A 23,089-nucleotide genomic window follows, 5' to 3' on the forward strand; every position below is an offset into this window, starting at 1 on the left:
ATTTTGCTTTACTTTTGCCAAAGGAAATTTCCTAGCAATTGTTTGTTTATATATGTACATACTAGCAGAGTTGGATCGTGTTATTAATTTGAAACGTGCATAACAACTTTATTTGTATTGAGTAAATACAAAAAAAAAAACAAGATACACTTAATTAGTTTTATCTGTTTCCAAACTGCTTAATATGTTCTGTTGTGTACTGCCATAAAACCATAGTTGCCAGCAGGGAACTATTTATTTACAAAACTCAAGGTATTCATGTATATACCAGCGAAATGAAATGAGCTCAGTCTTGAACAAATATTTTGCTTTAATTTTGCCAAAGGAAATTTCCTAGCAATTGTTTGTTTATATATGTACATACTAGCAGAGTTGGATTGTGTTATTAATTTGAAACGTGCATAACAACTTTATTTGTATTGAGTAAATACAAAAAAAAAAAAAACAAGATACACTTAATTAGTTTTATCTGTTTCCAAACTGCTTAATATGTTCTGTTGTGTACTGCCAGCAGGGAACTATTTATTCACAAAATTCAAGGTATTTATGTATAGACCAGCGAAATGAAATGAGCTCAGTCTTGAACAAATATTTTGCTTTACTTTTGCCAAAGGAAATTTCCTAGCAATTGTTTTTTTATATATGTACATACTAGCAGAGTTGGATTGTGTTATTAATTTGAAACGTGCATAACAACTTTATTTGTATTGAGTAAATACAAAAAAAAAAACAAGATACACTTAATTAGTTTTATCTGTTTCCAAACTGCTTAATATGTTCTGTTGTGTACTGCCATAAAACCATAGTTGCCAGCAGGGAACTATTTATTCACAAAATTCAAGGTATTTATGTATATACCAGCGAAATGAAATGAGCTCAGTCTTGAACAAATATTTGGCTTTACTTTTGCCAAAGGAAATTTCCTAGCAATTGTTTTTTTATATGTACTAGCAGAGTTGGATTGTGTTATTAATTTGAAACGTGCATAACAACTTTATTTGTATTGAGTAAATACAAAAAAAAAAAAACAAGATACACTTAATTAGTTTTATCTGTTTCCAAACTGCTTAATATGTTCTGTTGTGTACTGCCATGAAACCATAGTTGCCAGCAGGGAACTATTTATTCACAAAATTCAAGGTATTCATGTATATACCAGCGAAATGAAATGAGCTCAGCCTTGAACAAATATTTTGCTTTACTTTTATATATGTACATACTAGCAGAGTTGGATTGTGTTATTAATTTGAAACGTGCATAACAACTTTATTTGTATTGAGTAAATACAAAAACAAAAACAAGATACACTTAATTAGTTTTATCTGTTTCCAAACTGCTTAATATGTTCTGTTGTGTACTGCCATAAAATCATAGTTGCCAGCAGGGAACTATTTATTCAGAAAATTCAAGGTATTTATGTATATACCAGCGACATGAAATTAGCTCAGTCTTGAACAAATATTTTTCTTTACTTTTGCCAAAGAAAATTTCCTAGCAATTGTTTGTTTATATACACATACTAGCAGAGTTGGATTGTGTTATTAATTTGAAACGTGCATAACAACTTTAATTGTATTGAGTAAATACAAAAAAAAAAAACAAGATACACTTAATTAGTTTTATCTGTTTCTAAACTGCTTAATATGTTCTGTTGTGTACTGCCATAAAACCATAGTTATTCACAAAATTCAAGGTATTTATGTATATACCAGCGAAATGAAATTAGCTCAGTCTTGAGAAAATATTTTGCTTTACTTTTGCCAAAGAAAATTTCCTAGCAATTGCTTGTTTATATATGTACCAGCAGAGATGGATTGTGTTATTAATTTGAAACGTGCATAACAACTTTATTTGTATTGAGTAAATACAAAAAAAAAAAAACAAGATACACTTAATTAGTTTTATCTGTTTCTAAACTGCTTAATATGTTCTGTTGTGTACTACCATAAAACCATAGTTATTCACAAAATTCAAGGTATTTATGTATATACCAGCGACATGAAATTAGCTCAGTCTTGAACAAATATTTTTCTTTACTTTTGCCAAAGAAAATTTCCTAGCAATTGTTTGTTTATATATACATACTAGCAGAGTTGGATTGTGTTATTAATTTGAAACGTGCATAACAACTTTATTTGTATTGAGTAAATACAAAAAAAAAAAAAAAACAAGATACACATAATTAGTTTTATCTGTTTCCAATATGCTTAATATGTTCTATTTTGTACTGCTGCAGCATTATGCGTCATGCCCACCTATGCAATACATTTGCGCATTACGCATCATGAACTTCTATGCCAATACATTTTAGTAATAGCATAATCATATTACAATATTATGCGACATAAATTACATTGACCTAACACAGCGGTAAGCCAACATCAATGGAATGCCGAACATAACCCTTGTCAGTTCACACATTACACATTTTTCTTAGTCACACACTCCGGTCAATACACTGCCGATCGCCAATGTTAGTGTCACCAAAATATTTACATACAACCAATAATGTGAATTAACTAAATATTCACATACACACATTTTACATGAATAGCAATCTGCTGACTTTGCATACAAATCTACATGTATGCATACCACTAATACAAATCTACATATCTTTAGTATTAGAATAATTATGAATGTATAGGTTAAGAAATTATGTATAAATAGGAAAGAATTTCTTTTAATAAAATGAATTAATTAATAATGATCCGACTTCAAACGTCCGAATTTCTTTTACTTACAATTCAACATTTCATGGCGATCCTGCCAGCTTGATCAGGAATTAGCAAAACTGCTAAAGATCTAGCTGGTCGGAAGACCCTGTCGCGTTAATAACAAGGAGCAGGATACGCAACATTTCATGGCGATCCTGCCAGCCTTATCTTCAATTAGCTGAAAATTTGCTCTTAAGCAAAAGTCGCTAGATCTTGCTGAACAGATATCCTGCCAAGTTTTTAGTCAAATATTAAAATATTAAATTAAATATATTAGTCAAAAGTTAATGGACATACATTAGTGCCAAAGAGGACTAACAAAAAAAAAAGTCATAGCAAAATACTTTTTAACACTACTGAACAGCACTGGCGAATACTGGATGAGGAACACTGGCGAATATTTTACTTGGACGAGGAGCATAAACGGATATTACATTTTTTTAAAACATATCAACTGGACGCAGCTGATTGCGCATAGAAGAAGTGGAATAACATTTCAACCAAACTGGCAGCATACCAATTTGGATGCAGTTGGATGCGCGTAGAAGAAGTAGAATAATATATCAACTCGACTGACGGTATACAATTTTACACTACGATTTAAACTGGCATCATGATTGGTGGAAAGCGGCATATCATAAGTATATTTAGAAATAAATTGGGCGGCCTTTACGGACGCTTAACCATTAGCAAAAACGAAAGTTTTTGCTTAGGATTTTTTTTTTTTCTCTAATATAAATTGAAAATAATACGTAATACGCTCCTTTTAAAAGAAAATTTCATGAAAAAATAAGAAAAAGATTGAAGCCCAAAGTGGCATAGAAAAATAATAATTACATAAAATTTAATTTTAAACAATACTTTGTAAAGAAAATTCGAAAAAAAAAATAAATTTCAATTTAAGAAAAATAGAAATGTCAAAAATATTAAATTTCAAAAAAAAAAAATTTTTTAAGAAAATCAAAAAATTTTAAAAACAAATTTTAAACAGTAGTTTCTATAATATCAACTAAATAAGGAAAAATAATATTAACAAAATTATTCTTAGATCTTTATAATGTCAAATAAATCAGGAAAAATGGCATAAAAACTAATTTTTAAAATATTGCGTAAATTGAAAAAAAATTTGTACATTAAAATGCTAAAATTAAACAAATTTTTCCAACAAAATTTTTCTTTAACTTTTATGTCAACTAAATAAGGAAAAAATAATAAAAGCAAAATGGAATGCATAGGATAAAGAATAAAATCAAAAATTTTATTAAAAATTAAATTTAGTTCATTTCCCACAAAAGCAGAAAAATAATTATAGGAAAATTTCAACATGGCTTGGTGGACAAAAATAGCCCAAGGCATTATGATAGCCATAGCTGGCTACGAGGTAGGAAAAGGAAACTCTGAAACATCAGAGAACAGGATAGCGAAATATGAACCACCAGCTGAACCAGAAACAAAAGTTGCTCCAAACAACCATTCTGCTCAAAACCTTTGAGAGGCTGATAGATGTGTACATAAAGTCCAACGTGGATGAAAAGCTGCTCTCCACAACACAGCATGCGTACACCAAAGGCAAGTCGGTAGACACGGCATTGCATAGGGTGGTAATAGGCATAGAGAAATCCCTGGAATATAAGGAGTATGCTCTAGGAGTCTTCTTGGACATTGCCGGGGCTTTCAATAATGTTGCAAAATGGGCGATTATGGATGGTCTTAATTACATTAAAGTACATCCTGCCTTAATCAGATGGATCGGCTGCATGTTAAATTGCAGAAAGATTACATCACAATGGGGATTGTACGAGTCCACGAAATCAGTGGACAGGGGCACGCCGCAGGGAGGGGTGCTATCACCTCTGCTGTGGACGCTGGTCATCAACCAACTGCTCAGGCAATTCGATGAGGGACCCGTAAAACTTACGGCTTACGCAGATGACGTTGCAATTGTCATAAGTGGAAAATGCCTTCCAACGATTAGTTCTTTGATGGATCGGGCGCTTCGGGATATTCATACCTGGGCATCTAATGTCGGGTTGAAAGTCAATGCGGAGAAGACGGATATGGTCTTGTTTACAAAGAGGTACAAGGTCCCAAATTGGACCAGGCCTAAGTTAGGAGCGGTGACCTTACAGGAGAAACCTTGCACAAAATATCTAGTAATCATCCCAGACAGTAAGCTGTCATGGAAGCTCAACGTGGAGGAGAGGGTCAAGAAGGCCTCAACGGCACTCTATACATGTAAAAGAATGCTGGGGTGTACGTGGGACCTATCGCCCTCTCTTTCTCATTGGGTTTTTACACCGATTGTAAGCCCTATTCCATACTATGGAGTTCTTGTTTGGTGGAAAGCCACACAAAAAACAACATACCTCAAAAAATTAGAGGGGGTATGCAGACTATCGATGCTTAGCATTACGGGAGTCCTGAAATCAACCCCGACGGATGCACTGTATGCCATTCTGCACATTCCACCTGTAGACCTGGTAGCAAAGAACAAAGCGTTAACGACCGCAACCAGGCTCGGTACTTCGGGCAGCTTGAGCGCCGACCATATGGCCATAGTAGTATAGCGTCATCAGTCACAAGACGAACAGACTACATGATTCCCTACCTGTGCTTTGAGGGAGATCTTAAGGCCACAATAGAGGTGGACGGTTGGCGCAAGGGTGCGCAAATGGCGGACGAGGCGATACATGTGTACACCGATGGTTCCAAAGTAGTGGAAGGAGTAGGGTCTGCGGTATAATGCGCTGATCCGAAAATAAGCAGATCCTGCAGGCTGCCGGATTACTGTAGCGTTTTCCAAGCGGAAATATTAGCCGTAACGAATTAGCTAAAAAGGGCGCATCCCTTGAAGCTTGCTCCGTAGATTTCCCAATTAGATTGGGCGAGATTAATGAAGGCGAGAGGTGCACATGATCGACCAAGCAGGAAAGGCGTGGGTTCAAGCGCGGGGCTGTAAAGTGTCGAAGATTATGTGTAGGTCTTACAACCTTAGATAAACACAGTTGCTTCTATCATTAAAAAGAGAGGACTGTAAACTCATGACGGGTATTCTGACTGGACACTGCCTTCTGGCGTCACATGCCTTTAAATTGGGCTTGGTCAGTGATAGCAGATGTAGGAAGTGCGGGTTGGAGGAGGAAACGATCGAGCACGTTCAGTTCAGTTGAAAAATGCTCAAGCACGCATTTAGTATTCAAAATACCCTAAACCCCTTTAAAACCACACCCAAAGCTGAGGAAGAGCAACAAATAAGTATAATAATAACTCTTAAAATTTCCCAATCAACAGTAAGTGCAGACTCATTAACCCTGCCAAAATTTAATAGCAAATCCAAATTTGCATAAATTGCTGTGAATGCTCCTGACAAACATGGTCATGAAGCAATAGAAAATTCTAGGACAGTGGAAATAGGCAAAAACTAAAACAAGAAAAAATACAAAAATTGTAAAACCAGCCCATAACAACAAAAAAAATTTAATAATGAAAAGTCACAAGAGAACCGATACATATATAAAGCGCTATATAAATTTGCAGCAAGAAGACATGTCGTGCTCCTAAAATGGTAGCGTAAGAAATACAAGCAACCTGATTGTAGATGATAAAATTGACTTAGGACAATTACTTATCAGGCTGTACACACGTTGTACAAATGCCGCCAATCCAGGACTTGAAATGTTTAAGAAAAACACAGTTGTCCTGAGGGACAAATTGGTGAAAATTAATTGAATATTTACTCGAGTAGGCAAATTTAAAATAATAAAAGTAGGTACCCAAGTTCTCTAAGATCAAACAATGGCACAAACCCAAAAAGGTTGTGAAAGTGACAAATCCCGGTATAAAAATAAAAATAAATTCTTCATAACAGTCATGACGATTCTGTGTTGGTGGCCGCCGCATAAATCGCATGACAAATAAGATCAAAGAAATTGCTGGAAAGTATGAAATTATCGAAAATATAAAAAGAACATTTAAAGATACGAAACATTTTTGCACCCACTGTACCTTCCACTTATCCATTAATAGAACTACTACCAATACATAGCTACCCGCTCTTCCGTCAGCAACCCCTCTATTTTCTATGCAATTTATTACAAATTTACCTTATTATGAATGAAAAAATGTCAAGTGAAAAAAAATGTTTTTTTCTTGAATGATATGCGGAATTAGTTTAATAAAATAAAACAATCATTTATTGCCTAGGCCTCATAAGGTCATAATTTTACATATTAGGAAAAATACTTTACTTTAACCCCAATAGATTAGAAAATATTAATAGGAAAATATTTTTACTCTAATTCTCGGTAGATAGATAAACAATAAAAATGTTTACGGTAACTTATATACATAGAAAAATTTCGATAGGAAAATAGTGTGGTATAATTTAGAAAATAATGATAGGAACAATAAAGATAAGGAAATAATAGTCCATACGAATAGGCTTAAACACATTCAAAACATCTTTTGATAACTTAATAATCATTCCAATTTACTCGGTTATTTAATAATAATTTGTAAAAACATGCCGATTTTTAAGTGAGTCGACGCTCTTAAAGACCGGCTGTGCAAAATACATTTAACATTTTTATGCGTAAAATAATTGTTAAATAAGAACTATTACAAAACATTATTAAAAAACAAAATGTAAAAATAATAAAAGTATCAAGGTTAGCATATTAGAAACAAAGTACACAAACTCTTTCACTATAATATCAAGTTACAGTAAAATACCAAAATCATCTAAAATTAGAATCATTTAAAATCATTTACAATTCGAACAAAGAGTCTTATACAATTGTTCACAAAACAATTATATAATCCTCCTTTTCTAAGGCGGATGGTGTAGCATTATGCGTCATGCCCATCTATGCAATACATTTGCGGCATGACGCATCATGAACTTCTATGCCAATACATTTTAGTAATAGCATAATCATATTACAATATTATGAGACATAAATTATATTGACCTAACACAGCGGTAAGCCAACATTAATGGAATGCCGAACATGAAACCCTTGTCAGTTCACACATTACAAATTTTGCTTAGTCACACACTCCGGTCAATACACTGCCGATTGTCAATGTTAGTTTGTCACCAAAATATTTACATACAACCAGTAATGTGAATTAACGAAATATTCACATACAAACATTTTACATGAATAGCAATCTGCTGACTTTGCATACAAATCTACATGTAGGCATACCATTTATACGAACCTACATATATGCATACTATTAACACAAATCTACATGTGTGCATACCACTAATACAAATCTACATATCTTTAGTATTAGAATAATTATGAATGTATAGGTTAAGAAATTATGTATAAATAGGAAAGAATTTCTTTTAATAAAATGAATTAAGTAATAATGATCCGACTTCAAACGTCCGAATTTCTTTTACTTACAATTCAACATTTCACTGCCACAAAACCATAGTTGGGAGCAGGGAACTATTTATTCACAAAATTCAAGGTATTTATGTATATACCAGCGAAATGAAATGAGCTCAGTCTTGAACAAACATTTTGCTATACTTTTGCCAAAAAAAATTCCTAGCAATTGTTTGTTTATATATGTACTAGCAGAGTTGGATTGTGTTATTAATTTGAAACGTGCATAACACCTTTATTTGTATTGAGTAAGTACAAAAAAAAAAACAAGATACACATAATTAGTTTTATCTGTTTCCCACTTGCTTAATATGTTCTATTGTGTACTGCCATAAAACCATAGTTGGGAGCAGGGAACTATTTATTCACAAAATTCAAGGTATTTATGTATATACCAGCGAAATGAAATGAGCTCAGTCTTGAACAAACATTTTGCTATACTTTTGCCAAAAGACATTTCCTAGCAATTGATTGTTTATATATGTACTAGCAGAGTTGGATTGTGTTATTAATTTCAAACGTGCATAACACCTTTATTTGTATTGAGTAAGTACAAAAAAAAAAAAAAAAACAAGATACACATAATTAGTTTTATCTGTTTCCCAACTGCTTAATATGTTCTATTGTGTACTGCCATAAAACCATAGTTGGGAGCAGGGAACTATTTATTCACAAAATTCAAGGTATTTATGTATATACCAGCGAAATGAAATGAGCTCAGTCTTGAACAAATATTTTGCTATACTTTTGCCAAAGGAAATTTCCTAGCAATTGTTTGTTTATATATGTACTAGCAGAGTTGGATTGCGTTATTAATTTGAAACGTGCATAACAGCTTTATTTGTATTGAGTAAGTACAAAAAAAAAAACACGATACACATAATTAGTTTTATCTGTTTCCAAACTGCTTAATATATTCTATTGTGTACTGCCACAAAACCATAGTTGGGCGCAGGGAACTATTTATTCACAAAATTCAAGGTATTTATGTATATTATATATTTAATGCCTCTTTGAGGCAAGGGCTATTCCCTAAGAAGTGGAAGGAGTCGTTTATAATACCACTTTATAAAAGTGGGAGTAGATCTTGTGTCACAAACTATAGAGGAATAGCCAAACTTTGTGCTATTCCAAAACTATTTGAATCAGTTGTCACAAATCAACTGGCTTTTGCAGTATCTTCGGCAGTGGACCTGTCACAACATGGCTTTTGCAGGGGTAGTCCATTGTATCTAACTTGCTGGAGTTCACAACCCACGTATCCAACAACTTAAGGACGAACTGCGAGGTTGATGTCATTTACACTGATTTCAGTAAGGCGTTTGATAAAGTTTCCCATTCCTTACTCCTACTAAAACTCGATCGATTGGGTTTTCCATCACGGCTTCTCTCTTGGGTCTCTTCGTACTTGGTAGGTGAAAGCAAACCGTTGTGTTTAACAACTGCTTGTCTGAATTCATCAATGTGTCTTCTGGAGTTCCACAGGGCAGTAACCTTGGTCCAGTGTTGTTTCTGCTCTTCATTAATGACCTCCCAAATGTTTTGAAGCGCTGCATACCGCTGATGTACGCTGACGATGTCAACCTGGTTATGCCCATTCGCTCACCTGAAGATAGGGCACTTCTTCAATTTGATCTGAATAACCTGGTTGAGTGGTGTGACGTGAACGTCATGTCACTAAATTTACCGAAGTGCAAGTTTATGTGTTTTACGAGGAAATCTTTTAAAACCTATCAGTACATGATAGGTGATTATATCATTAAGCAAGTCACAAACTTTACTGATCTTGGCGTTATAATGGACCCTAAACTGGACTTCAAATTACATATCGAATCGTGTGTGAATAGGGCTAGAGGCACTTTGGCTTTCGTAAAAAGGTGGTCAAAGGAATTCAATGACCCCTATGTCACTAAAAATCTTATTTTATCGTTAGTAAGACCTATATTGGAATATGCTTCCATTATCTGGAACCCGCGTTATCCGGTTCATAGCGAAAAATTGGAATCGGTCCAGAAGCAACTTTTGCTCTTTGCTTTAAATCATTTGCCCTGGGATCCATCAAGGAACCTACCGCCCTATTGCAGCCGGTTAAAACTTTTACAGCTGCCTTCACTACAGAGCCGTAGGGAGATGCTTGGCGTTTTATTTATGGTAAAACTATTAAGGGGGACGATAAACAGTCCATTTCTGCTTGGCGAGGTGATGCTTAATGTCCCTTTTAGGCCCTCTCGGAATTTCCAACCGCTATATTTAAATACATGTAGATCGAATTTTCAAATCCATGAACCTCTTCGTTGGCTGTGTCTAGATTTCAATAATCACTGCAATAATATTGATACTTACGACACACTTTACAGTATAAAAAAATATATACTCACTGCCTTGAACTCATAACTGTTTCAAAATCACATGTTAAACTAAATCTGTTACCTGCTCCAGTTACTTTGGGCGGGTGGCTTGGAATCACGTCCTTTCCAACATCCCGCACATCGCAGCCCTACTATTGTATGTTAAATATACATCAGCTGCTCCAAATCATTCGACATCACTGATAATCAATTCCGTTGCTCGGCATCACAGTCCATCCTGACAACTGATTCAATAATATATGTATATACATATTTTATAATATATTTTCGCTCACTATGTATGCTTGTTAATTTTACACTGTAATCCGCATTTATATTCATTCATTCATTCATATTTAGTCTGATTAATTGTAAAATTTGTAGACTAACAAATAAATAAATAAATATACCAGCGAAATAAAATGAGCTCAGTCTTGAACAAATATTTTGCTTTACTTTTGCCAAAGGAAATTTCCTAGCAATTGTTTGTTTATATATGTACTAGCAGAGTTGGATTGTGTTATTAATTTGAAACGTGCATAACAACTTTATTAAAAAAAAAAAAAAAAAAAAAAACAAGATACACTTAATTAGTTTTATCTGTTTCCAAACTGCTGAATATGTTCTGTTGTGTACTGCCATAAACCATAGCTGGGATCAGGGAACTATTTATTCACAAAATTCAAGGCATTTATGAAATGAGCTCAGTCTTGAACAAATATTTTGCTTTACTTTTGCCAAAGGAAATTTCCTAGCAATTGTTTGTTTATATATGTACTAGCAGAGTTGGATTGTGTTATTAATTTGAAACGTGCATAACAACTTTATTTGTATTGAGCAAATACAAAAAAAAAAAAAAACAAGATACACATAATTAGTTTTATCTGTTTCCAAACTGCTTAATATGTTCTGTTCTGTACTGCCATAAAACCATAGTTGGGAGCAGGGAACTATTTATTCACAAATTTATGTATATACTAGCGAAGTGAAATGAGCTCAGTCTTGAACAAATATTTTGCTATACTTTTGCCAAAAGAAATTTCCTAGCAATTGTTTGTTTATATATGTACTAGCAGAGTTGGATTGTGTTATTAATTTGAAACGTGCATAACAACTTTATTTGTATTGAAAAAATACAAAAAAAAAAAAAACCAGATATACTTAATTAGTTTTATCTGTTTCCAAACTGCTTAATATGTTCTGTTGTGTACTGCCATAAAACCATATTTGGGAGCAGTGAACTATTTATTCGCAAAATTCAAGGTATTTATGTATTAGGGCGGGTCGATTAAAAAATCGCTCATTGCTCTGTGAAAATCGTATTCTAAGAATCAAAATAACAAACTTTGCCGAAGGAACCATACCTCTAAAACGAATTCTGATATCCCCCAATTTGGGTCGAACTTTTGGGTAGGGGCAAATTTTGAAAAATCCCACTTTGACCTTTTTAGAGTGCTCCAATCGAGTCCAAATGTATGACCGACCCCCACTAACTTTGGAGGCCGACCCACCGATGCCACACCCCCTGGAACCCCCCCGGCGGTTCACCATACAAACGTTTCAAAAAATCGCCGGGTTTGCACTTTACATGAAGAAATCAGCTAAATGGCTAAGTTTTTCCTTTATTTTTATTTATTTATTTATAATAATATTTATTATTTATTTATAATAATATCTATTTTTTCTCTTAAGAAATTTATTTAGTCAGAACATATGTAAATGAAAAAATTAATTTAAATGAGTTATAGAAAAGAAACTAAAAAAAATTATTGTTTGAAGTCTTTTTTACTTTCAAGTCTGGGCAATTTCGCACTGCTCTCTAATGTCGTCGCCATAACAGCCTCTACATTTTCCGGTATAACCCGTTTGGAAACACTAGCTAGCAATTGAACATGTCCTTCCGTTCCTTGTATGTGTGATGGAATTTTTGGATCATTAAACGGTGGATCATCTTGATTTAAATATTCTTTCAATATATCGTACGGAATGCTTCGCGTGAATGGTGGTTCAAATACGATATTTGTATCATTCAAATTGATCATTTCCGTATAATTTGTGCAATTAAAGTTTATATCTGGTTTTTTATAAACTCTAAGTTCCATTGGCTCGTCAACATCGGTTCGATAGCGTAGAATTTTCTTGATGGCACAGTCGCGCTTTTCTTTGCTATCATCAAACAACATTGATAACAAGATATTTTCCGAATGCGCATAATATGAATTATCTTTAATTACTTGATTGACAATTTTGCGTAAAAGAGTTTCTAGAAATCGTGACCAACCAATGAACTTGAAAAATAATGCACTGCCGTACACGACAGAGCTGTAATAGTTGATATTGAAGTACATTGGCACATAACATTTAATTATAAATTCAACCAGAATTCTTAAATTTGCATCTGGATTTTCCGTTGTCACATATAATCGCAATAATCTAGCTGCCTTGGTGAGCCACCGAGAATGGACAATTTTCCCTGGTTTGATGTTAGCCAGATCCACCGGAACAACGCCGCTAGATATTGCATGGGCCATGTCGTATAAGTACTTCGAATCGGTGGAAAATTTAATTTTTTCTGGAGCAGGGGGCATACTTTGCAACTCAATTTTCTGGAAGCCGTCCACCACCTGAAAATATATAATAATAATATAATTAAAAATGGTTGACAATTATAATAAAGGAGTGATAGCAGTAACTTACCGGCAGAGTTTCACAAGTTTCGATTTGACGGCTCAGTTTTCCGGTTGCCGATCTTGGTCCAGTGCTGGTTGATTTATCCAAAGCTTCAAACAAATGCCGAAAGGAAGTTCGTTGAAGTGTAGTAGTGAAGTAGTGAAGGCAAACGAACCAGTGCAATGGTCTTTTTAACAGCAATTCGAATCGTCGTATAATTCCACCGTGTGGGCGAGTGTTTGTTGGCTCACCGTCAGTGCATATTCCAATTAATGCATCCAGTGATATATTTTTATCGTTGAAAAAACCATTTAATTTGGTTGTTTTGTATTCAGCGGTTTCATGTTCCAGTCTTACGTAACCAATCAATTCAGAATTGGGTTCTCTCAAAATAACAAGTTATAGAAAAGAAGATTCTTTTACCATCCTAGTGTGATACTTCTCATCAATTTTATTTATCGTTAAAGTATCATCTTTTCTGCCATCGAATGAAAACGCTAACAAATTGGTATCATCTAACCGTTTGCGAAGCACTTCTTGTCTGCATTTATTTTTCTCTGCGAACTTTCGATTTATCCATGATGAGAGGTTTCCCATGCTTATCTTTAATTTTTTAATCTTGCAAAAGAGCGGTTCCCAATGCTGATGCTACTCTGTCAGGCACACCAAATCTGTCACATACCAAGGCAAAGTTAAAACAATCGTATCTCTCTGTGTATTGTGAACTTGTGCTTCTATCCATATCTTCTTGAACCGGTGGCGGTTCGTATGTTCGGGGTCTTGGTATGTTGGCATTGATGACATAGACGTTGCTCCTTGCTCCTTGCTCTTCAGTTTCCATCATAAATGCATCCATTGTTAGTCTTCTCTGATTATGTTGATCGTGCATGAACTCTTTGAGGTGTTCGGGAACCCAGCCGCATTTACATGTTCCAATGTAAAAAAATGTTTCCAGAGATTTTACATACTTTGTAAATTGTTGGGTGTTGTTTCTTCCCTTGATTTGCTCTTGATACTTGTCAAGCAATTTATTCAATTTATTAAATACACTTTTTTTCAGCATTATTTCCATACCAAGTTTTTCCCAAATTCCAATCAACTTATCTTGTAATTCAATAGTGAATGATTTATGGGAAAACTTTTTTTTGTTCTGTTATAGCACGTTCGCTTAAGTAAAAATAATATCTCAAGATATCCAGATGGGTTGGTAAATTAAGATCAGTTAAATAAGTAGACACACCAAAAACAGTAACATCATGCTTGGGTATATGACTCATTGGGTTTTCGATAGTTGTTGATGTAGTTGCTTCATCTTGCGGTGTAGAGGATGGTGGATTCCTTGTAAACTTTTTGATTTGGAATGGTCACTTCACTTATTATTTTTTTTGAAATATTTTTTTATCTGAAATTAGCACTTCACACTTTGAGTTCTTCACAACGACTTAATGCATTCACAACAACTGTTGCGTTATATATGGTCTACGAGACGAGGTAATAAGAATGAAATGGTAATTTCAATTATACCTGCTGTGTCTTGTGGTGGCTTCAAAAAAACAACAAGCAATTTTACGATCTGCAATTGTGTCACAGTGATACCTTCGTTTTAAAAGGGTTGTAAAAACGCTAATTTCTAATAATTTTTTTTAATTTTTTTTCTATTACTAAGTTAAATTCATTTTTTCATTTACATATGTTCTGACTAAATAAATTTCTAAAGAGAAAAATAAACTCCAAAAAGAAAAAACATAGGCATTTCGCTGATTTTTTCATGTAAAGTGCAAAACCAGCGATTTTTTGAAATGTTTGTATGGTGAACGCCCAGGGGGGTTCCAGGGGGTGTGCCACTGGCATCGGTGAGTCGGGCCTCTAAAGTTAGTGGGGGTCGGTCATACATTTGGACTCGATTGGAGCACTCTAAATGGGTCAAAGTGGGATTTTTCAAAATTTGCACCTACCCAAAAGTTCGACCCAAATTGGGGGACATCAGAATTCGGTTTAGAGGCATGGTTCCTTCGGCAAAGTTTCTTATTTTGATCCCTAGAATATGATTTTCACAGAGCAATGGGCGATTTTTTTGCCTCCCCACAAATCGACCCGGCCTAATGTAGATATATACGCAACAGAAGACATCATTGAGTTTGAAGACGAAAATTGTGTTGCCAAAAAGCTACGGAGTACAAAGTCAAGCATTTGGACCCATTTTGACAAAATCAGTAATACTATTGCAAAAAATGTTATACAACTAGTGGTAAGTCCACTTTGTTTCACCATCTAGAACAATCGCATACAGCTGCAAATTTAGATTCACATAGCTCGCCAAGTAAGATTAATTTTTATATGAAAAAACATATGAAGATCCATCATCACGTAAAGGGCTTTTGCCAGCACCCTACTGGGGTTTAGCCCCCGCAGACGTTCGATCTTTTCCCTTAGTGGATGACAAAGGATGTCGTAACTTTGTATATACCCTCGCTTCGCTGTATAAGCTACCATCGCGGACAACTTTGCAGAATGTGTTTTATGATCATTTCGAAGTTATGAAGACAATATTAAATATATATATATACATGTATATATATTTAATATTGTCATACTTAATATTGTCATATTTATTATTGTCATATATATACATGCAAACGCTTTTCACTATAACAAAAAAATCGATATATATCGCGATATATCGACACCCTCCCTCTTAAATATCGAAAATATCGAGTATGCCGAATATCGATACTTTTGCAGCTCTAGGGTGTATCGCCCTCTCTTTCTCATTGGGTTTTTACAGCGATTGTAAGCCCTATTCTATACTATGGAGTTCTTGTTTGGTGGAAACCCACACAAAAAGCAACCTACCTCAAAAAATTAGAGGGGGTATGCAGACTATCGATGCTTAGCATTACGGGAGTCCTGAAAATAACCGCAACAGCTGCACTGTATGCCATTCTGCACATTTCACATGTAGACCTGGTAGCAAAGAACATAGCATTAACAACTGCAATCAGGCTCGGTGCCTCGGGGCAGCTTGAGCGCCGACCATATTGCCATAGTAGTATAGCGTCATCAATCACAAGACGAACATACTACCTGATTCCCTATCATGCAAATGGCGGACGAGGCGATACATGTGTACACAGATGGTTCCAAAGTAGTGGAAGGAGTAGGGTCTGCTGTATACTGTGCTGATCCGGAAATAAGCAGATCCTACAGGCTGCCGGATTACTGTAGCGTTATCAAAGCGGATATATTAGCCGTAACCAAAGCAGTAGAAACCCTGGAAGAGAATAGCTTAAACTGCAACCGTGTTAACTTTTATATTGACAGTCAAGCAGCAATTAAGGCAATAATCTCACATAGCACAGCATCTAAATGCGTGTTAGAGTGTAAGCAGTCTCTGGAGAGAATCGGGACAGGGAGAAGCATACATCTATATTGGGTCCCAGGGAATATGGGAATAGATGGGAATGAAAAGCGGACGAACTAGCTAGAAAGGGCGCATCCATTGAAGCTTGCTCCGTAGACGTCCCAATTAGACTGGACGAGATTAAGCGAAGGCGAGAGGTACACATGATCGACCAAGCGGGAAGGGCGTGGGTTCAAGCGCGAGGCTGTAAATGGTCGAAGATTATGTGTAGGTCTTACAACCTTAGACTAACAAAGTTGCTTCTATCATTAAAAAGAGATGACTGTATACTCATGACGGGTATTCTGACGGGACACTGCCTTCTGGCGTCACATGCCTTTAAATTAGGCTTGGTCAGTGATAGCAGATGTAGTTAGTGCGGGTTGGAGGAGGAAACGATCGAGCACGTTCTGTGCTCGTGCCCTGCACTTGCCAGCTAAGACTCCAGTTATTAGAAGTGATACAGCTGTCAGATCTAGAAGCAGCAAGTGGCTTAAGTCCTAGGAAGCTTCTAGTTTTGCCAAGAGGACGGAGTTATTTTATAACATAGGTCCTGGTTTTTGATAGGGTTTTTCAGTTTGGTCGTTAAAACAAACTTCTGGTAACACTACGGACTCAATCAGTCTATGTGAGGTCCTCATGGACCGGCCAGTTCAACCTATCCTAACCTATTGTGTTAACGGCCGAGTGGAAGGACAGACGGTCGACTGTGTATAAAAACTGGGCGTGGCTACGACTGATTTCGCCCATTTTCCCAGAAAACAGTTACCGTCATAGAATCTATGCCCATACCATATTTCACAAGGATTGGTAAATTTTTGTTCGACTTATGGCATTAAAAGTTTTCCAGACAAATTAAATTAAAAAGGGCATTGCCATGCCCATTTTGAAATTTTCTTTTATTTTTGTATTTTGTTGCACCATATCATTACTGGGCTGCAAAGTTTCATCGCTTTATACGTCTTTGGTAATGAATTATCGCACTTTTTCGGTTTTTCGAAATTTTCGATATCGAAAAAGTGGGCATGGTTATAGTCCGATTTTGTTCATTTTAAATAGTGCCCAATGAGTGCCCAGGCACCTAAATACCAAATTTCATCAAGATACCTCAAAATTTACTCAAGTTATTGTGTTAACGGACAGACGGACGGACGGACATGGCTAAATGAATTTCTTTTTTCGCCCAGATAATTTTGATATATAGAAGTATATATCTATCTCGATTCGTTTATGCCGTTACGGGGTACCGTTATGCGAAAAAAATTAATATACTCTGTGAGCTCTGCTTAGCTGAGTATAATAAATTAAATTAAATTAGTATAAATTCAATTTAACTAAATCGATTTTTAGTCGACGAGTTATTCGAAAGGATATTAACATGTTTTCGGAAGCTTATAGATTTGTTATCGAAGCGTTATCAATCTGTTATCGGCGTGTTATCGAAAAGTTATAATCAATAACTATTATCCGTTATCAACAATGTATCGATTTGTTATCGAAAGCTACCGATTTCTTATCGTTACCATTTTGTTCAGGTTTTGAGGGGGGCACCTCCTCTTGACTTGCTGGTTATGAGGAGAGCAGAATCCTTCAGATTGAGAAGGCGGTTCAGCATACCGTTGTTGTTGCGTGAATGGTGTACCGACCGTGATGTGAAGAGGGGGAATTTGGCAAATAAAATTGATATGGATGGGGTTGTAATACCTAAATGGCAAGAACGTTGGGCTTGCAGTTGTAATGGAAGGGTAACGTTCGAGTACATTTCGTTTGTAGCAGAAAATTTTGGTTTCAGATTTAATCTGAGTCTGGGTTTTCTGCTAACAGCTCATGGTTCTCTCAATGCATTTTTGCATAAGAGAGGCCTGAGCCTGAGTTGGGTGCATGTTTTGTGTGAATGTCCGGAGTACTCGGACGTTAGAGATTTAAATAATTTTGATGTTGTAATTTATGATAATGGTTTTCATGTAAGTGGAGCTCTCTCCACTAGTCTGTCTGATAGTTTATTGACTAAGTATGCAGTGGAAGTTTAGGCCAACAATTGCACCTAAAATTTTGCACTTAATGTAACTGTAATGTTCTTATCGGTATGATATCGTTAAGTTAGCGCAGATTCATCGGTTAATTATAAAACAAGCATCTTCAAAATTTCAATACAAAATCGATGACACACATACATATATACCTTCGAAAGCAAGCCGTTAAGAAACCAATAGGAAGACAATGACAAGCTGATAACTAGGGCAACCCAAAATATGCAAAAAAGTACTGAATTTAGGCGCCTTTAAAATCTAAATTTTTGCCTATAAATATGCATTTAAGGTCCTTATTATTTCGAAAGTACCGGGTGAACTAAGAGGAATCACGCTATTGTAAATCGATAAGACTTCTGTAAATGGCGGCAAATGTCACTTCGGGTTTGATATTTTTGAAGTTAACAAACACAGAATATAAATTTGGATAAAATGGCTTCCTCTTCAAGAACGTGAAATATTCTAAAGAAAGCATTTCCGGGTCGCTTAGTCACTTGCTTTGATGGTTTGCACTAACTGAACTAGACTTCTTTTTATGTTTCTTTTAGTCAGGGAGTATATACCTCAGACTCTCAAAACGCTTAAGATAATTATTCGCCATAGATGATAGGACCTGTCGCCTAAGTTCTAGAAAAAATCACCATAAAACGGCTAAACAACTCTTCTTTGCTTTATGGAATAAATTCTAATCGATTAAGTGAAAAATCATCGGCTGAGTCCTGTTTTTGTCAGAGAGGCTAAAAACTTTCGTTGGCCTCAGTGAATAGAAATTGAATATAAATATTTTTTCATACACTTTTAGCTCTGGCTGATAGAAATAACAGCAAATACATTTTTTTTTGTAGAATACGCTTAAAAATAAGTATTAATTGCACAATATGCAGAACTATGCATTTATGGTAAAATATGCAAAAATATGCTATGTAAAGTATAGCTCAAACTTCATATTTCTTTGTGAAATATATGCATATTTGATTGGTTTAATAGTTACTAGTCATATAAAAAATATGCTATTGCATATTTTGGGTTGCCCTGCTGATAACATTTCGATAGCAGGCTGAAAACAAATCGAAATCTCGAAAATAATAATTAGTTATCAATAATAAGCCGATAATAAAGGAATCACTTGTCGGTGTAGTTTGTGCGTTAACTTCAACTCCTGGGTGACCAAGAGACCTACACCTGTATGCTTACACATCGAATTTCACCAGTATTCAGTACTCATACTTTTTTATATTGCATTCTCATTGGGATCGGAACAATATACTAAGTTTCAGTTATTTACCTCACGGAGAGGTAGTTTTAAAATTTAACGCAACTTTGTCGAATTTTACACCGAAATTATGCGACAAACCAAGACTGATTTATGGAATACCTCCAAATGAAAAAATAAGTATAAGTATACCTGCTTAAATTAAACTTAACAAAATTTTCGAATATAAAATATTTATGTAGGCGCATGCCTACATACATACATCCATACACTGAGAGAAATGAGTTTATTTATTTATTTATTAAACTGCAGATAAGTAAATTCTTTGATGATGTCGGAATTGACGGAACTCCGAGCACCATAGTGCCAGTTGGTTGATAGGTTGGGAACGATAGTTTTGAAATTTTTCTTGTGCTTACACTGAAAGAAAAGACTAGTAAAATCAATTAAATCGAAATTTGTGTCAATTTTTATCCATCGCAACAAGATGTTGAATCAACTGCGCACAAATCGTTGATTTATAATTGACCGTAGTCAAATGAACAACAAAAGTTGTTGCGACAGCTTTGTACGAAAGTACCTAAGTTGCCGCATTTGCAAGGCAGATGAGTTTTCACTGAGATCTTTTCATGGCAGAAATACACTCGGAGTGCTTGCCGAACTGTGCCGAGGGGCGACCCCGCTTAGAAAAATTTTCTTCTAATTGAAAAACCTTATTTCTAAAATTTTTATGTTGCTTTGCCCGGGGTGTGAACTCAGGGTCTTCGGTGTGGTAGGCGGAGCACGCTACCATCACACCACGGCGCCCGCCATATACATACGTAAATATGTGCATACATATAGTACACAGCATACATAAGTACAAAGTAGAGAGCGCAGTGAGCGTAAAATTCTCTTTGAAATTGCTGTTGAATTTGCTGTTGATCGCTGTTGAAATGACCAGTGAGATCAGTTGTGTTAACAAAAAAATCAGTTAGATTGGTTAGGAATCTGTAAATTTTACAGAATTTTGTTAACTTAGCAGCGACAATTTCTATTCTGTTGAAATGACTAAACTAATTTGTTCGCTTAACAAAAAACTCGGTCGAATTAAACATAATTCGATCAATTTCACGGAATCTCCGTTAAGTCAAGAACAACAGAACCGATTTGTTGATTCTACTAGCACCATTTCTTTCAGTGTATATACAGATCTCATCTCCTGTCCTTGGGTCGGGGGTTGTGGTTTCATATCGCATGTTGGCTTATTCCTTACATGCCGGCATTTCACTTTTGAGGAAGTTGGCAATAAATCATTCTCTTCGGAGTAGTGCGGTCACTTAAGCCTTCAAAGTATACATTAAAGCATTATTTCATAGTAATACGGTATTCTTCGTTGGAAAGATTGCAATAAAGTTTTTCCTTGGTTCGCCCGCAAGGGTATAGAAGCCTCTTTACTTATTCTAACCTAAGCATACATATTTCAAAGATTCTTCTGCGGAAGGTCAAAGAAAAGGTTGAGATGCACATCCCTTAATTATGCTGTGTGAAGCTTGGAGTGTAAACGGAGCGTAATGAAGATGTATCTTGTATCTTATTGTAAAGGGGTCGAGGATTTGAACAAGATACATTGCGGTATTAATTAAATGGGGGTAATAAGATGCCTATATATGGAAAACGAACTGAAGTGTTTGGGCAGGAAAAATGGAGCCGAAAATTTGGTCACGGATCATGCAATTAGATTCGTTGTGTTTTAACACCGTGAGGCAGATACTCCCATAAAAGTATACCACTAGTTGTATGGAATACCAAAGAATATATAAGTATAGGCGTAGTATATAGTACTGGTATAGCTGTATGGAGTAATAAAGAATAAGAGCGTAAGTATAGTCACATCACTGCAGCGAAATGTGGGAGCAAGGTTTGTGGTAGAGTTGATATGAGCGAAGCAAACACGTCACCTACAAATGCAAATCCTCTTGGTAGCCACTGAACATCCGTTTGGTAGTAAGCTAATTTGAGAAGGCAATAAAATTCAGCTAAATCGATTTTCAATCGATGAGCTATCCATTTGTTATCCAAAAGTTTCCGATTTATCATCGAAAAATGAACGATGTATTATCAATATGTTTTCTATTAGTTACCGGACTGTTACCAATTTGTTATCGGTGTGTTATCAAAAAGCTATCGATTTATTATCAAAAATTTATCGCTTACTTCTTCTTCGGAGTGTTGCCAGTTTCTTGCTGGCTTGTTATGATACAGATACCTATAAGAACTTTAATATATATACATATATCGATGACAAATGTGTAACCCTTCGATGATAAGTCGATAAGAGGCCGATGACTCAGCAATACCATGCCGATTACAAACCGATGATAATTATTCGTTATCGATAATAAGCCAGTTATAAAACCATATGGGTTGTTACCAATAAGAAACCAACGAAGCTTTTCCCAAAAATCCCGGAACTATTTGTCTCTGGTAAAGTTACCTCTGTTGTAGGTTAACTTCAGCCGCTTGGCGAGCTCTACCTTACTTAATAACATTACTTTCCTAGACGTACACGTGTTTGTTTACACATCGAATTTGAAGAGTACTTGGTACTCACGCCTTTTTATACTTGATACAGTATTCAGAGTTAAGGATATTCTAGCCCTAGATTTCCCTCAGTGCAACAAACAAACACATCTACTTATTTGGAAGATTTATAAGTTTTCCAGTGGGTGCACTTCATTTATAACTTACGGGCATTCATATCGCATTTGACTCTATCATACATGTATGTATGTGTATACATGTATATGCACAAGGTCGTATCTATGGGAGGGGTATGATGGATTTAGGCGAATGAAGCACATGCCGCTTCATATTAAAAATAACATTAGATTTGGGTTTTCGGTCCATATTTTTTCCCGACACCTACCAGCAGCATTTTTACTTATTTTTGAAGAGCTGTTAATAGAACCCGTTGGTCCCATACTCTCCTGTTTCTTAAAGGTCGAAATAAGCGGATTTTGATTTGAAAATAAAATAGCTCTTAAATGGTAAACTGGATTAAGGAAATAATTTAAATATGGGCCTTATGTTACTAGAATTTGGTATCAGATTACATCAAATCTTCTTCCAACTACCTCCTCCCCTAGCTCACTGGAGATCTCTCTTTACTCCGCTTCCAAAGACTGTCTCGCTGCGCTCAAGCTTTCCCTAGGCATCTAATATCGGGTTGATCGCAAATCCGAGAAAACGTATATGGTCCTGTTTACTAGGAAATGTAAGGTCTTGAATTGGACTATGCCTTTGTTAGGAGAAGTGACCATGCAGGAG

At 35.4% G+C, this 23,089-nt stretch overlaps 1 protein-coding gene across 3 annotated transcripts in view; it reads right to left on the minus strand.

The window, feature by feature from the left end:
• The window catches only part of Vdup1 (arrestin family protein Vdup1), a 178,941-nt gene that overhangs the window by 100,098 nt on the left and 55,754 nt on the right, over positions 1-23,089 (minus strand). The window contains exon 1 of one of the 3 annotated variants that reach the window (XM_067788695.1): positions 10,550-10,664. The exons of the other annotated variants lie outside the window; for them this stretch is intronic. The gene's annotated coding sequence lies outside the window, so the exon portion shown is untranslated. Of the gene's footprint in view, positions 1-10,549; positions 10,665-23,089 lie in introns of those variants that run through there. 3 annotated transcript variants of the gene reach the window in all.

This window comes from Eurosta solidaginis, chromosome 5 (assembly GCF_040869045.1).
Source record: "Eurosta solidaginis isolate ZX-2024a chromosome 5, ASM4086904v1, whole genome shotgun sequence".
Taxonomy (NCBI): Eukaryota; Metazoa; Arthropoda; class Insecta; order Diptera; family Tephritidae; genus Eurosta; species Eurosta solidaginis.